This window comes from Coptis chinensis, chromosome 2 (assembly GCF_015680905.1).
Source record: "Coptis chinensis isolate HL-2020 chromosome 2, ASM1568090v1, whole genome shotgun sequence".
Classification (NCBI taxonomy): domain Eukaryota; kingdom Viridiplantae; phylum Streptophyta; class Magnoliopsida; order Ranunculales; family Ranunculaceae; genus Coptis; species Coptis chinensis.
In genome coordinates this window covers 78,609,370-78,624,707 of record NC_141457.1, presented here as the reverse complement: position 1 = coordinate 78,624,707, position 15,338 = coordinate 78,609,370, and the positions used below count along the sequence as shown (strand labels likewise).

The 15,338-nt window shown below is 39.0% G+C and overlaps 1 pseudogene; it reads right to left on the bottom strand.

Annotated features, from left to right (window-relative positions):
* Positions 1–451: 451 nt before the first annotated feature.
* Positions 452–1,388, bottom strand: LOC147518042 (uncharacterized; annotated as a pseudogene).
* Positions 1,389–15,338: the final 13,950 nt, after the last annotated feature.

The following is a 15,338-nucleotide window of genomic DNA, read 5'->3' as shown; positions in this document are numbered from 1 at the left end:
GTACAGCATCTATAGACTGAGATTTGTCATGCAACAAGTATAGATAACAGTAACATGAGCAATCATCAATAAAGGTAATGAAATACTTTTCTCTCCCAAAGGAATGTCAAAAGATCCGCAACTATCTGTATGAATTATTTCAAGAAGCTGGGTACTTCTTGTGGCTCCTTTCTTTGTGTGTTTTGTTGTTTTTCCTTTAATACAATCCACACATACTTTAATATTAGTAAAATTTAGCTCCGGAAGGACACCATCTTTTACTAATCATTTGATTCTTTTACTGGATATGTGACCCAGTCTTTTATGCCACAAGAAATAAGAGTCATTTGAAGATGACTCTCGTTTTGTTTCCTTAGAATGTAGGGTAAGATGGGTTTCAGCAATTTGATTATCAAGATGAAACTTGTATAGACCTTCAATCAAAATTCCAGAAACAATTCGACTAGAATTTTTGAATAAGCTGAAAATACCATTTCCTACTTCAAACGAATAACCAACTTTATCAAGTGCACTTACTGAAACCAAATTACGGGAAATAGACGGAACATAAAGAGTTTGACATAAGTCTAACTGATAACCGCTATCTAAAACAAGACGAAAGGTTCCAATAGCTTCAACTGGAGCTTTGTCTTTGTTTCCCATGAAGAGGAAGTTCTCACTTGGGTTTGTGGTTTGGATCGTAAGGAATCCCTGTATTGAGTTGGAAACATGAACATTAGCACCGGTGTCAATCCACCAAGTATCAGAAGAAGCAAAAGTAAGATTTGATTCGAAATAACTTATGAAACCCATGGGGTTACCTTTCTTTTCGAACCATTATTTGCATTTAGTGCAGTCTGCCTGAAAGTGTCCAGGTTTCTTGCAAAATTTGCATACGTCTTCCTTCTTTGTCTTCTTGGGGTTTTGACTAGCCTCATTAGATCTAGGTGGTGCCCTTTTATGGCTTGAATTATGCTTTCTCCCAGCTTTGTGTCCAGCTCCTTGAACGAGATAAGCTACTTTAATACCTTGTTGATTTAGCCTAGCCTCCTCTTGAACTAGTTTGTTAGCCAATTCATTCATTGTCCACTTGTCTGTAATAGTGTTGTAATGAATTTGGAAAGACCCGTACTGAGGAGGTAAACTATTCAAGATAAATTGGACGAGAAAAGCCTCATCCACTGATAGTCCCAAATTCTTTAGTTTTGTTGCAAGGTTGGTCATCTAAATGACATGCTCATGCATTGAGCGAGTGCCATCAAACTTCATGGTTGTAAGATCTGCCATTAGTTTCCCAGCAAGAGATTTGTCTGCAATATAATCTTAAACCTATCTTGAATGGACTGCATGTAGTCCTTAGCATTCTCAAATTTAGGAAGGGATGTTTTGATGTTGGTAGCAATAGTCATTCGCAAAAACATAATGCTTAGTCTGTCAGACCTCTCCCAAGTAATAAGGAGATTCTTTTCCTCAGCGGTACTTTCGGCAGTAAGTGGAGGTGGCTTACCATTAAGAAGAGCCATATCCAGTTCAAGTACCCCCAATGTGAACTCAACTTGCTCTTTCCATTCTAAGAAGTTGGTTCCATTGAGCTTAGTGACAGAGGTAGCATGCGAATTTAGATTGGTAGGTATGATAACTACAAATAGAGATACAATAAGGCTTTTAATTAAAACAACACGTGTATGAATATATACGACATAAAATTTAGGTGCTCCAGTGGGTAGTCACCATAATTTCTACACATTATACCATCTAAGGTCGTCATATTCAAGGTGATAAAAATTGAGTGATGTTTCTCCTAATTAAGATCTGTGAATATCCTTGGTCTACGTGCGAACAAAACACTCCTTAATCATTGTTTGGATGTATACATATAATCCGCCTGTGGGCGATTAAAAGCTTCATGCGTTTGAACAATATGTATTGTAAACATCATGATGGTACTACTAGGGCCAAAATTCAGTGTTTAATAGTTAGGGTCACTATGGTGAAACCTAACCGTACTGACCAAAAAATAAAAAATAATAAAATAAATAATAATAAAATAATAAAATAAAATAAAAATAAAAATTATCGTATTCACAAATATATTTAACTATTACATTGATTTCTCACGATCAAACGGTCGTGCATTAATTAAAATTGCGGAATAAATTAAACATAAACCATTTATGCATACCATAATAGTTGGATCGATAAATTGCTGCAAAACAGAGTTAGAAACGGATCTACATATGCCGATTATGGCAATCCAAAGTAATCCTAACTAATGGACTATCATGTGTTCTAAAACAAAACTCCGATACCACATGTTAGATATTTCTTAACATGAATCCTAAGATCCTGAACTACATAATAATCACATGTAGGATTAATAAAAAAACAATGTAAATGTTACCTCTAGATATCCTGATGTAGAGAGCTTGTCGATACTGCTGTCTGATGTTGTTATTGATTGAATGCTTTAATCGCCAGAGAATAGATCTGTTTCTCTCTCCTTGCCTTCAAATCTTAATGTGTTGAATTTTGTGAAGTAGTTTTGTGATGAACAAAAGCTTTTACTTATAGGTGGAGAGAGGACCGATTCTACTAATTAGGGTTTCATTAATCTCAGCCGTCCATCAAGGCAGAGGATATTGCACAATATTGTACAATATAGAAACCGATATTTAGCATATATCCTAAAATATTGGAATTCCTATAATGACCATATTTAGGGGAAGAAAAGAAAATATAATTTCCTTACACTTCCTCCCATTTTTTTTCAGAGTTCGCATATTAATCTATACATGAAATTTGTTTAAACTATTGCAAAAGGCCATAAATCATAAAAAAAAAAAAAAAAAAAAAAACTCATAAGTGATGGTTTATAAATTATATAGGAATCTGTGTTGTAGATAGAATGCCATGCATAACACGCTCATGGAGCATGCAAATAGGCTAGTATTCATATAACAAAATCTAATAATCAACAAGTGATTTAGGCATATATAGGAGTGTAAAAAAAAACCGTTGACCCATCATCCGGTAGGGTACCCGGTCTTCACCCGCAACCCAAACCCACACCGACCCGAAAACAGACCCGCCCCGCCCCGCCACCATTTTTACGTGGTCGGGCTATGGGTATAGGTTCTATGCTCAAATCCGACCCGTCAAGTCGCCCGACCCGCATCGTGTCAAAAGTTGTTGACCCAACCCCGTTGACCCGCATAATTTCAAAACTCTATCTCTAATATTTTTGTATTTTGTTTATATTTTCTTTTAACTTTTATAGGAATTTGAGAGATATTAATACAAACTTATGAGTTCAACATCAATTTCACATATTCAAGTTTGAACATTGGGCAAATATCAAAAGTTCAAATTCAACTTTCGAATTTAGGAGAAGATGAATCATTTTTTTTTTAAATTTTAAGCTGGGGTTAGGCAGACCCCTACCTGCATTAATCAACCAAATCTTACATATATGTTACCCGCTGCATCCTCCTCGACAAACTTATATAAATCTCTCTCTAGAGGAGGACCAACATGCAAAATATCCCTTACATGGGATCTAGAGAGTCCTGTAAGATGATCTGCGACTCTATTGGTCTCCCGATATACATGTACAAAAATACAGCTTATAAAGTTGGACGACATTTCTAAGATATGAGTTACCACATCGAGACAGTTCCAAGGTGGCTTTGCCAGTTTTGTTATCATTTGGATTGCTAGAAGTGAGTCTGACGCCACATCTACATTCCCAAAACCCATCTCTATGCATCTGCCCAGCCCAACCTCGATAGCTTTCAGCTCCTAGAATAGGACTGACCGCTCGCCACCACTACCAGAAAACGCTGTCAGAACTTCTCCCTTGCAATTCCTGGTTGCTCCACCATGCCCTGTACCCTCTCCTATCATTGACCCATCCGTATTCAGCTTGACTCGATCTTGTTCTGGCGGGATCCATTGGCGATCTTTGTTTGTCGCTTCTTTGAACTTGACACGGATGCCGATAGCCCGAGCCAACCCTTCGCTTCACCGTGTCCTCCATTTCCAATACTTGTACCGGATGTAGGTTTTCATATTCCTTAGGACTCTTCTCAAAACCAGCGATCTTTGGTCTTTCCGATTTTGAAACCTACGCCGATTTCGGGCTTCTTTCCAGATTCCATCAATCGGCGCAAATGAAGCTCTTATATATTTCGGTCACCCAGCTCGAGCCCCTGCATAATCTCAGAATAGACGACCATTCTCTATTGGAATTCCTTCTATCCGTAGCTATACCCAAAATCTGTTTGATTCCATTGATGATCTCGCGAGAGTACGTGCAATCAAAGTAAAGATGATTAGAGTATTCCCTACTTTGCTGACACAAGCAACAAGAAGAGTGAGAGAGTATCTTTTTTTGTACTAACCTGTCTTGGGTAGAAAGACTGTTGGAGAACAGTTGCCAACAAGTGAAAGAATGCCGAGGGATTACCAGTCGGCCCCATACCAGTCTCTGCCACTTTACTTTTTCCCTTTGTCTACTCAAAGCTTGATATGCACTGTTAGAGGTGAAGGACCCACTATGATGAGGAAGCCACACCACTCGGTCTCTAGCAAGGTGGCGATTAATTAGTGTGCTCAGGATATCTTCTCTGAGGTTTTGACACTGCAACTCATTCATTGTATTATTCCACTCGCCATTTGACACGAGTTCCTTCACTGTCGCATTGAGAGGTAGCTAAATTTCTGCTATTGCTTGAGCATTGTTGAGTAATGGGCTACTATCACACCAAATGTCATGCCAGAGTAGCGTATCTTCGCCATTAGAGATCGAGTATCTAATCAGCTCTCTTGCTTCTTTCCGACACTTCAAGATGTTTCTCCATGACCATGAACAATCAGCTGGAATTGGCATGGTCCACAGGTACTTACTTCTCATCTGATTCTCCCAAATCCAGTTGACCCAGACACTTCTGTCTTTACTTGCTATCTTGAACAGTAACCCACACTGAGCACCCTTATTCCATATTTTCAAATTCATCATGCCTAACCCACCCTCCTCCTTTTTTTTGCATATAGTGCTCAAACTTGCTTGATGCACGCATCTCTTTGCTTCTGTCCCACTCCAGAGAAAAGTGGCACATATCTTCTCCACTTGTTCTAGGACCATTAAAGGCAGAATGAATGTACGAGCCCAATAGATATTTAGCGAGCTCAAAACCGACAGAATCAATTGTAATCTACCTGCATGGGATAATAGTTTAGCTTTCCAATCCTTGATTCTACAAGTTATCCTCTCGATCAAAGGTTGACAGTCTTTGATACCCAGCCGATCAGAAAAAAGTGGGAGTCCGAGATATCTCACTGGCGGTTTCACTAGTTCCAGCCCCAGTAACTGAGACAATACTGTTGCTTCTTGTTGCTCCATGGCATCCGTCATGATTGTAGTCTTTTGAGAGTTAATACTCAGGCCAGACGCTTCACTAAAGATATGCAAGCACTCCCTGAGGGATTCAATAGAACTTACTTCCCCTTTGAAGAATATAAGGACATCATCCGCGAAGGCCAAATGCGTCAACAAAGTTCTCTTGCATTTTGAATGGTAGCGCATGAGTTTTGAATCAATACTCTCCCTGATTACAATACCCAGAATTTCCATGACAAACACAAAAAGATATGGCGACATGGGGTCACCCTGTCTCAACCCTCTCCCTCCAGCAAAAAACCCTTCATGCGACCCATTCACCAAGACAGAATAGAATGGCGAACTGATGCACATTTGAATCCATCGGCGCATCTTCAGGGGAAATCCAAATCTCTCTAGTAGGTAAAGAATTGATTGCCAACTGACCGTATCATATGCCTTCCTGATATCTAGTTTGATAGAACATCTGGGCGTACCATGTTTTCTATTGTACCCTCTTAACACTTCATGCGCCATGAGAATGTTGTCTTGTATAGATCTACCTGGGATGAAAGCAGACTGATTCTCATGAACAAGGTCAGAAATCACCAGTTGCATTCTAGAAGTGATTACTTTGGAGATACACTTGTATATCGTGTTGCACAGTGCAATAGGACGAAAATCTTCCACTCTTGAAGGATTGCTCACCTTTGGAATGAGGCACAAGAAAGTTGCATTTATACCCCGTGGCATCTTAAAGTTTCTGAAGAAATTTTGGACTGCTTTTATGACATCGTCTCCCACTGTTTCCCAGCACTTTTTGAAGAAAAATGGATTAAACCCATCAGGTCCAGGCACTTTGTTATTCTCCATATAAAAAATTACCTTTCTTATCTCCGCCCCCGTCACCTCGGCTTCTAGAACATCACACAGAGTCGCTTCAATAGTATTCCGAACTTTCAAATCCATGAAGAACTCTCTTTCCCTAACTGGTGCTGCTGCAATGCCCAACATCCTGGTGAAATAGTCAACAATGATCCCTGCCACTTCTGCCTGTCCATGGACTGTCTCCCCATTTTCATTGACAATAGTCCATATACCTTTCTTAGCTATTTTTTCCTTCAATCAATTGAAAAAATAACTTGTGCATCTGTCGCCATCTAGCATCCACTTTTCCTCGATTTACGGTCCATATATCGTCACGCTCAAATTGAGATTGATATATTTCTGCATGGCCTCCCTTTCTACCTCTCCTAGCATGACATCATCAGACTTATTTTGGAGCAAAACCTGAGCATCTTGTAGTATCTGCCTTGCTACATTTACTCTCTCATGTAGATTGGATAAGTTTCTCCGTGCCCATGGTCGAATCCTATCCTTTAGTAACTTGAGTTTCTACATCAACTTATACATCGGATTATTAGCGATTTCTATTCCCCAGACATCCTCTAGCATAGTCTTAAACTCTGTCTGATAAACCCAAAAATTGCGAAATCTGAAAGGAGTGGGTTTTTTAGAGAAGTCATTCCATGTTAGCAGCATTGGAGAGTGATCCGAGACTCCTTGCGGCAAAAATTCAGCTATAGTTTGTGGGTAGCGAGTTAGCCACAAATTATTAACCAGGCATCTATCTATCCTCGACATGACTCTGGCTGTTCCAATGGATTTATTCCACCACGTATAAAAGAATCTTGTAGACTTGATGTCCCATGTACCCCGTGATTTCAAGACATATATTAAAATCAGCCGCTTCATTCGGATGCATTGGTTCTCCACCTAACCTTTCATCTGCAGTCAATATGTTGTTGAAATCTCCTGCTACACACCATGGCTTCTGTATCAATTTTTGTATGCCTATCACCTCTTTCCACAACTCTCTCCTTTCTTGTAATGAGTTACTCGCATATACCACTGTGAGTAAAAAGTCTTTTGCTTCTGGAAGATAGGTAACTCTACAATGTATAAACTGTTCTGACTATGTTAAAAGAACCACTTTAATAACATTTGGATCCCAGCAAACCCAAATTCTGCCTGACTGACTCCTGCCATAGTTATCAATATGCTCCCAGGAAGGGCAGCAAATATTTCTTATGATATCATACTTCGGATACTTAACTTTCATTTCCAGTAAACCAAAGATACACAGCTTCTTATCTACCCTCACCTTATTAATTTCCTTTGCTTTTAATAGATCATTAGCTCCCCTCACATTCCAAATACAAATAGGACCTATCATTTAGAACTTAGGGTGTTTGTTTTTTGAACCCTTGGGACGCCCCCTGCTCTTCTTTCCTTTTTTTTCCTTTCCACTTGATTCCTTCGTATTCTTTCCTTGATTCTTTGTCTCAATTCCATTCCTTGGAGTAGCCGGAGATTGTAAATCAGCCAGTGGAATATTGTTCATATCCTTAAAGTAGAGGGTTTCATCCTCTGATGGCTCCTCGTCCTCTAAGTCCCCATTTCTAGTAGCTTCCAGGAAATTATTATACTCATTATGCTCTAGATCATAGTGCATCAGAGGGTTCGAGTTATTCTGCATATCATCACTCTGCCTACCCTCCACATACGGCACTAATGCCGCAAACATATTACTCTGGCTCATTTCAGTGTCACTATCACTATCATAAACTTGTGCATTCCCTGTGGCTACTTCTGTTACTTCTGCTGTTGCTATCTCTACTGCCAACTCTGAGCCCTCAATTCTATCCAAAGCCATATTCGTTTCATTTACTACCACCTCAGAACCCTCTACCAGTTGGGTTGACTCTTTCGTAGCCACTATTCCCTCTGCATTCTCAGCCACCACTGATGTCTCATCAGTTCTCCTTAGTACCCCTTCACTTTCAACTGCTATAGCACTCAAAATTAACTCAGCCATTGAAACCTCATTAGGATTTCCTACAGTTCTATCCACTCCCTCAGTATTGACTGTTTCAGCTTGCCTAGTTATGACTGCTGCATCAATATGACCTATGTTAACTTCCCCTATCTCATTTATATTGTTTCTATTTTCGTCCACCTCCACATTAGTAGTCACCCCAACTTCCACCTGAGTATCTGCCCTTTGATTATTGCCTCTCCTTAAGCATCCATCTATTTTGTGTCCTAACCTCTTACAATGATCACAGAGTTTTGGTATCCACCCATATTCCACTGTAATTTTCCTTATATCCTCACCTCCCATATTGATATCAAATGACTCAGGTAACTCTGAGGCAATTTCTACCAAAATGCAAACCCTAGCATACAAGAGTCTTTTCCTAGTTGCTGTAGCTTCATCCATTCTCTGGGGGTCTCCTATTCGACTGGCTAGAAAACCCATCCCTTCCCCAGTCCATAACTCCTTCGGCACATTGTATAGATTTACCCAAATTGGTATTGCTTTCACTGTACTCTTTCTCTTCTCAATATCCTGTGTCCACTGGGTAACTATGAAGCATTTCCCTGCAATATATATAGGAGAATTTTCTAGCACTTTCCTCTTATCTTCCTCATTGGAAAACTTAAAGTAAAACAGATCAGTATCCGCAACCATCTCATAGTCACCCTTTGTTCTCCATTTTTTCTTCAAGGCTTCCTTTACTACCGGATATGGCAGCCTTTGTTCCACGAAGAAACCCACCACATAATCTCTCCACAGATTCAAACCTTTCCATCGCAGATCTAAAGGTACTTGGGTAACACCTTCTATCATATCAAGATCAAACCTTTGGAGAGTTGTGTTAGGGGGACTGACCGTACCACCCTGAAAAAGAGAACTCCAGCTCGTAGATGTGTTGGCTGGGGGGGTTTGGTTGAGTATTTTGCTCTTTGTTGTTCACCATAGTTGGACTGTTACCTTGCTCTCTAGTGGATTGATTTGCAACATTTGATGTTTGTAACGTCGGAAAAATCTGTAAATTGTCCAACTGAGTACCCATCTTGGTCTCACAAACAATTACTAGATTAGATTCTAATTCTTCCTCTGAACTCACACTGTGTTCAGTTGAGGATTTTACCAGAAAAAGAAGGAACCTTGAAACGTGTCGGATAAGAGAGGGAAAATTGAATTTTTTTGCTAAAAGAGGAAGGAAAGGTGTGTACACGATCACGAACTCACTTAAGTTATATTGCTACCAACACCCCAAGTAAAGGTCCCCATTAACGGTAAAAAACTTTTAGTTTATATTTTATTGTTTTGTATCATAGATCCTCGCTCTCATCTTTATTTTATCATGCTATGGAAAATAATCAATTTACAAATAGTAAATCACGAGAAAAAAATTTCAAATTTACAGATATGGTTTTGGGTTCAAGTTAAAGTTTTTTTATTTTTGTTTATTTTTTATTGATTGATTCCATTTTTTTCTCTATGTTGTGAATTGGAAATATATTACTTGCAGAATTAGAAAGTTTTTTTTGGGTGAAATTGGGTTAAAATGATAATTTCCACCCGACCCAGATGACCCGTCCAAAACCCGCCCCGTAAGCTAACCCAACAGGCCGGGTGATGGTACTAAGACTCACTTCAACCCGCCCCGCCCTGCCCCTTCAGGGACCACTGGATTTGTATCCTCTAGACCCGCCCCATCACTATTTGACCCGCAGTTGACCCGCCCCGCCCCGTATTACACCCCTAGGCATATATCAACCATATATTCTATCTAGAACTTAAAAGTTCTTCTCCAACTAAGTATTATGATACTATAATAATATGACTAGCTAGTTAAGTATTTATCCACACATAGTCCATATGATCCATGATTGGTGAAGGGAACATCCTTAGACTTGATGACTACCTGCAATTTTATATATATACAAATAATACATCCCTAGTGAGTACATTTTTTTTTTTTTTGAAATTTTTAAAGGGTTAAGACAGACCCACCTGGTACTTTGAAAAACCCTGGCCTGAAGGTTGCTTATATTACCCGAACGAAGGCTCATCAACTCCGAAGGGAACCTAGCCCAAAAACTCTCAAGCGATGCGCCATTTTGAGTAGACCCAACCACCTCCACTTTATCCATGAAGACTTATTTTCACTATTTGGTCCACCTATCATAGTAACACAAGAAAGAAATCCCAACTAACACTTTGTGGGATTCGAACTCAACTAGCACTTGGTGGGATTTGAACTTGAATTGCAAATTGTCTAATGAGAAGAGGAGTACACAACCAATTGAACTAGACGCTCTTGGATAGACTAGTGCGTACATACTATTATAGTGGATACATATTTATTTTGAAAACCTTGTATCTTCCGCACTGATGAGAATTGGTCTACCTAATATCTTTGGCACCTAACAACTATTTTCTTGTCCGAATCTATCAGTGTTTCTTTTAATCGATATCATTGCAAAAACTTGAAAATTTGTTGTAAATGGTGCAAACTTTAGGGAAATTGAAACCAAAATGTGAATCAAAACCCAAAAGTAATATTTTGTTTTTCGCAAACGGTAATTGTAATATATATACTCTCCATAAATACACATATAGGCAGGTGCCAACTAACAAAGTTGGTTAAATCTTTGAGCAATGATACCTAAGAGCATCTTTAGCAGAGCAACAAAAAAAACACCAAAATTTTGAACCAAAAAAACACCAAGCAACTTTAGGAGCAATATCAAAAAAACACCAAGCAACTACACGGTTTTGCCAAAACCGCGCCATATAGCCCACGCGATTTTGCCAAAACCGCGCCACTAAAGCCCAACTGACAGGCCCAAGCCCACGTGGTTTTGGCAAAACCGCGCGGTGTTCAGAACACCGCGTGCTACTTCTATATAAACAGCTCCAAAGTCGCGCGGTTCAGTCACTTTCACCTCTTCTCACAATTATAAAACCCTCTCCTTAGTTAAAAAAAAAACAAAAATCTACCTAAACTCTTAAAATTTGATATGGATCCTTTTGAACCTTTCGACGGTGATGATTGTCAGTACACAGACGACATTGGCGATGAGGGAGAAGAACCTGAGGAAGTAGAATACGGTGGGGAAGAAGACAGTGGGGAAGAAGAACCCGAGGATGTCGCGCCGACTGATAGACATCCATATGTACTGGAGTATCAGATGAACGACTTCGATTGGCAATTTGCACCTGGAGAAGCACTTGATATGGAAGTTGTGTCTTCTACACGTGATACAAAACACGTGTCAAATACAGTGGCTAATACTCAGGTAATTAATTAGTTTTGATTAAATATTTTGAATATTAATTAGTTGAGTTGGACCAATTAATTATTTATCTTATACGCATTATTTTTTTTTATATAATATCAGCATGTTGTTGACTACCGAGTTAGATCGGCTTTACTTGGTGTTAGAGAGTGGTGGAAGGTTATTAGGAGTTTGGATGAGTTTGTACATATTATAGATAGTATTTTATATACACCTTTGGGTATTTTGATTGATACGGATTATGAGAAGGCTGATTGGGCAGTGGTCATAGCTTTAGTAGAAAGATGGTGGAGTAGAACTCATACATTTCATTTTCCTTGTGCAGAGTTAGGGTTCACACCACTAGACTTCACTATGATTTTTGGGTTGAGTATCGGTATAGGCCAACCGATACCTTTTCATACAAATTATGAGAATATGGATAGTATGCTTATGAGTTTTCCTCGTTTGGGTGCGGATGCTTATGATTCTTTTGGGATTAAGCTATCTCATATTAAGACTGCATATATGGAACCCCTCTTGCATCCTGATACACGAGCGGAGTTAGCTTTGACTGTTCTACCGGGTAGTGAGGGTGCTAATCAGTATGTTAGGGCTTTTTTGATGTTTTATCATTGCATGTTTTGTTTCCCAATGGTCATTCTACGGTACGACTGGGATATTATGCTTATGTATCTGATTTGCATACTATGAGAGATTATGACTAGAGTAGCTCAGTATATGCCACATTGATATCGGCGTTAGATAAAGCTTCACAGACATTCAGAAGTAGAAGTCCTCAGATTGCAGGATTCACGGGACTTTTAGAAATTTGGTTTTACGAGTACTTTCGATGTCTTTTTCCTAACATAGACATGATTACTGATAATCGCCCTAGATTTGCTAGTTGGTCAGGGCCTCACTTGACTCGTAACAGAGGGCAGATTAATTAGGAATAATATCTGTATATATGGCTCGTGCTCAGATTGACATTAGATCATTGTCATCTATTGAGTGGAGACCTTGGTGTTTGTCTACTGCCTTTGACGATCCGGTTAGACAAAGATGCTTGTGTGTTGTCACGTCCACGAGTTGTTTTTTGCCGCGATTTGTCGGGTTTGAATGTTTGGTACCGCGGATGTTGGATGTCGGAGGGATGATGGGACGTTATGGAGTTCCATGTGCTCCCATGCCGGATGTTAGTGATGCAAAGTCGTGGGGTAGAATTCAAGTTCATGAAGTTCCATGGTGGTGGTCCTTGGACGGATCGTCTTTTTTGTTGTTGAAAGCGGATCATCGATCAAGATATAGATGGTGGAACCATGTCTCCATGGGTTCGTTGTTGCTCCCCGTTAGTCGGGCTAGCAACTTCGAAGTTTGTGGGCCCGGAAGGGATGAGATGTGAGCTACATATTCCTCATCCGCCATACTGTTTACAACCCACAACCCTCGAATGCATATCATCCACTCCCGGTAATGCCAAGTAATCCTCGATTTTTGCGTGTGTGGACTCGATGGGGAGCCTACTTATATTTCCATTCCCGAGATGCCTCATGCTCGTTTCTCGAAGTTTAGAGCTGCATATTGATCAAGATACCATGGTGAGTTTAATTGTTTTATTTATCTTCTTCATTATATATATAATATGTACTCACATCTTGTATTTTCTTGGATTTTTAGGTCGAGGTTCTAGAAAGATATGAGAACCGTGTTCTTATGTTTGATGGGATGAGGACTGCCTGTATCATTATAGCCAAGAAAGAGAGGAGGCATATTCTCGGACATATCAGCAATCCCAAATGCGTATGATGGCGAGACTTCGGAAAGCGTATGAGGATATGCAGCAAGTGTACACGCAGCAACATCAGGGATATGAGGAACTTCAGGCTGAAGTAGTTAACCTCCGTGCAGACAGAGAAGATCATAATTCTCATATAAGGAACTTAGAGGAGCAGCTTCGGAACGTCCAAATAGAGAGAGGAGAGGGATCGAGTGGTAAAGGGCATAAGAAGATAGCTAAATAAATTTGATGTAATATGATAGGTTTTGGATTATTTTAGATATTATATGATTATATCATAATCATAGATTTTGGACTGCATAATCATAATCATAGGTTTTTAATTTCTTTAATTTTTTCGATTTTGAATTACAATTCTTAATTTATTCAATTGCACAATTGTTAATTTCTTAACTTCTATGCACAACTCATAATTTTTCAAGTTTTATGCACCATAGTTCTAATTTTCAGAAAAAACGCACGCGGTTTTGGCAAAACCGCGCCCATTAAAACCCAAGCCCACGCGGTTTTGCCAAAACCGCGCCATAGAAGCCCATTTAGCAGCCCAAGCCCGCGCGGTTTTGGCAAAACCGCATGAGTGATTTGATACAGCACCAGACCTGGAACCAAATATTGGTCGATTTGGTGTTTGGTTTGGTGTTTTTTTGGTGTTTTCATCAACATGTAGTTCTCCTGAAGTTGAAAAAACACCAAATATTGAGAATTTGGTGTTTGATGCTAGGTTGATATCACTGCTAAAGATGCTCTAAGGTTTGGGGTGGTAGTGTGCAGTTGTGCACTGTGCAAACCCTAAGGAAGAAACCTTAAGAGTTTATGACTATTTAGTAGTACATACCTTCATTTTTTTTTTCCTAAATGGTATCCATATTTTTTTTCTCGCTTATTAGTACCCCGAACTCTCAATTTGTTTCAATTTAATACCTCATTCGCTTTTCATTCCGTACAATTTCGCCAATAGATTTACTATTCAAATTGACTATTCTTTTCTTTTCTTTTTTTTTTTGAAGCAGAATGTTGAAAATATCCATAGAATGATTCTGTATCAACCATACTTCTTCCAATTACCTTCAGCGAAGCTAGTAATAGAAGAATATGGAGTAACAAATCCATTTTGACTTCATGTTCTATCTTGTCCAAAAAAAAGCAGAATGGCTGATTATTTGACAAAAGGGGGGAAGATGATGACTAATAAGTGCATCGTGTGTGGGCAAAGAGGAGATCAAAATTCAACACCTCTTCGGGGATTTCATTTTGACAAAGCAGTTTGTGGTTACTTTTTCTAGAAGTCGCAACACTATTGATGAGTAACTGCGTTATTTCCTGTGCTTGGTGATGTTATATTGGGTCTGTTATATGGAAGCTTTTTTAGAAGACAGAAAATAGTGGATAATTAAAGAAGACTTGGAGATAGGTTAATAGCCATAAAGGTATTTTGAAGGTAGTAGATTACTACACGCTTTGTGTTGGTCCTTATTGCTGGAGAGGAATATAAGAAGCTTTGAGCTTACATTCTGTTCTATTCATAAGGTCGTCTGTAATTTAAAGATGTGTCTCTAATTGATGCTAGTTTGAGAGGCCTTCAATTAGAGGACTTCATGTTGGGATGGGATAATGTAATATGGGATTAGTCCTTTGACTCCTTTCATTAGAGGACCTCATGTTCAGGCGGGAATAATGTAGTTTTGGGCTTACCTCCTTGTATACGTGATGAGCTATCTCTGTACTTTGAGTTTTCCTACCTTAGGGCCTTAAGGAGATAACCATTAGTTTGCTTAAATGAAAGCAGGGTTTATAGGATTTACAAATAACAATAAGATGATCCCTTCCCTACGTTTTCCTCCTCTGTTCAAATTTGGGATACAATATGCTTTATTTTGTTTTCCTCCTTTCTTCAAATGAAGAACTCAAGTAGTTTGATAGGATAATTCTACATATATTATATTCCAATAGATCGAATGGTCAAATACAAGTACATCTCTTTTATTTCTTTTGTTGTATAACCATACTCTAGTAGCTCTGCAATTCATTATCGACTCACAATATACA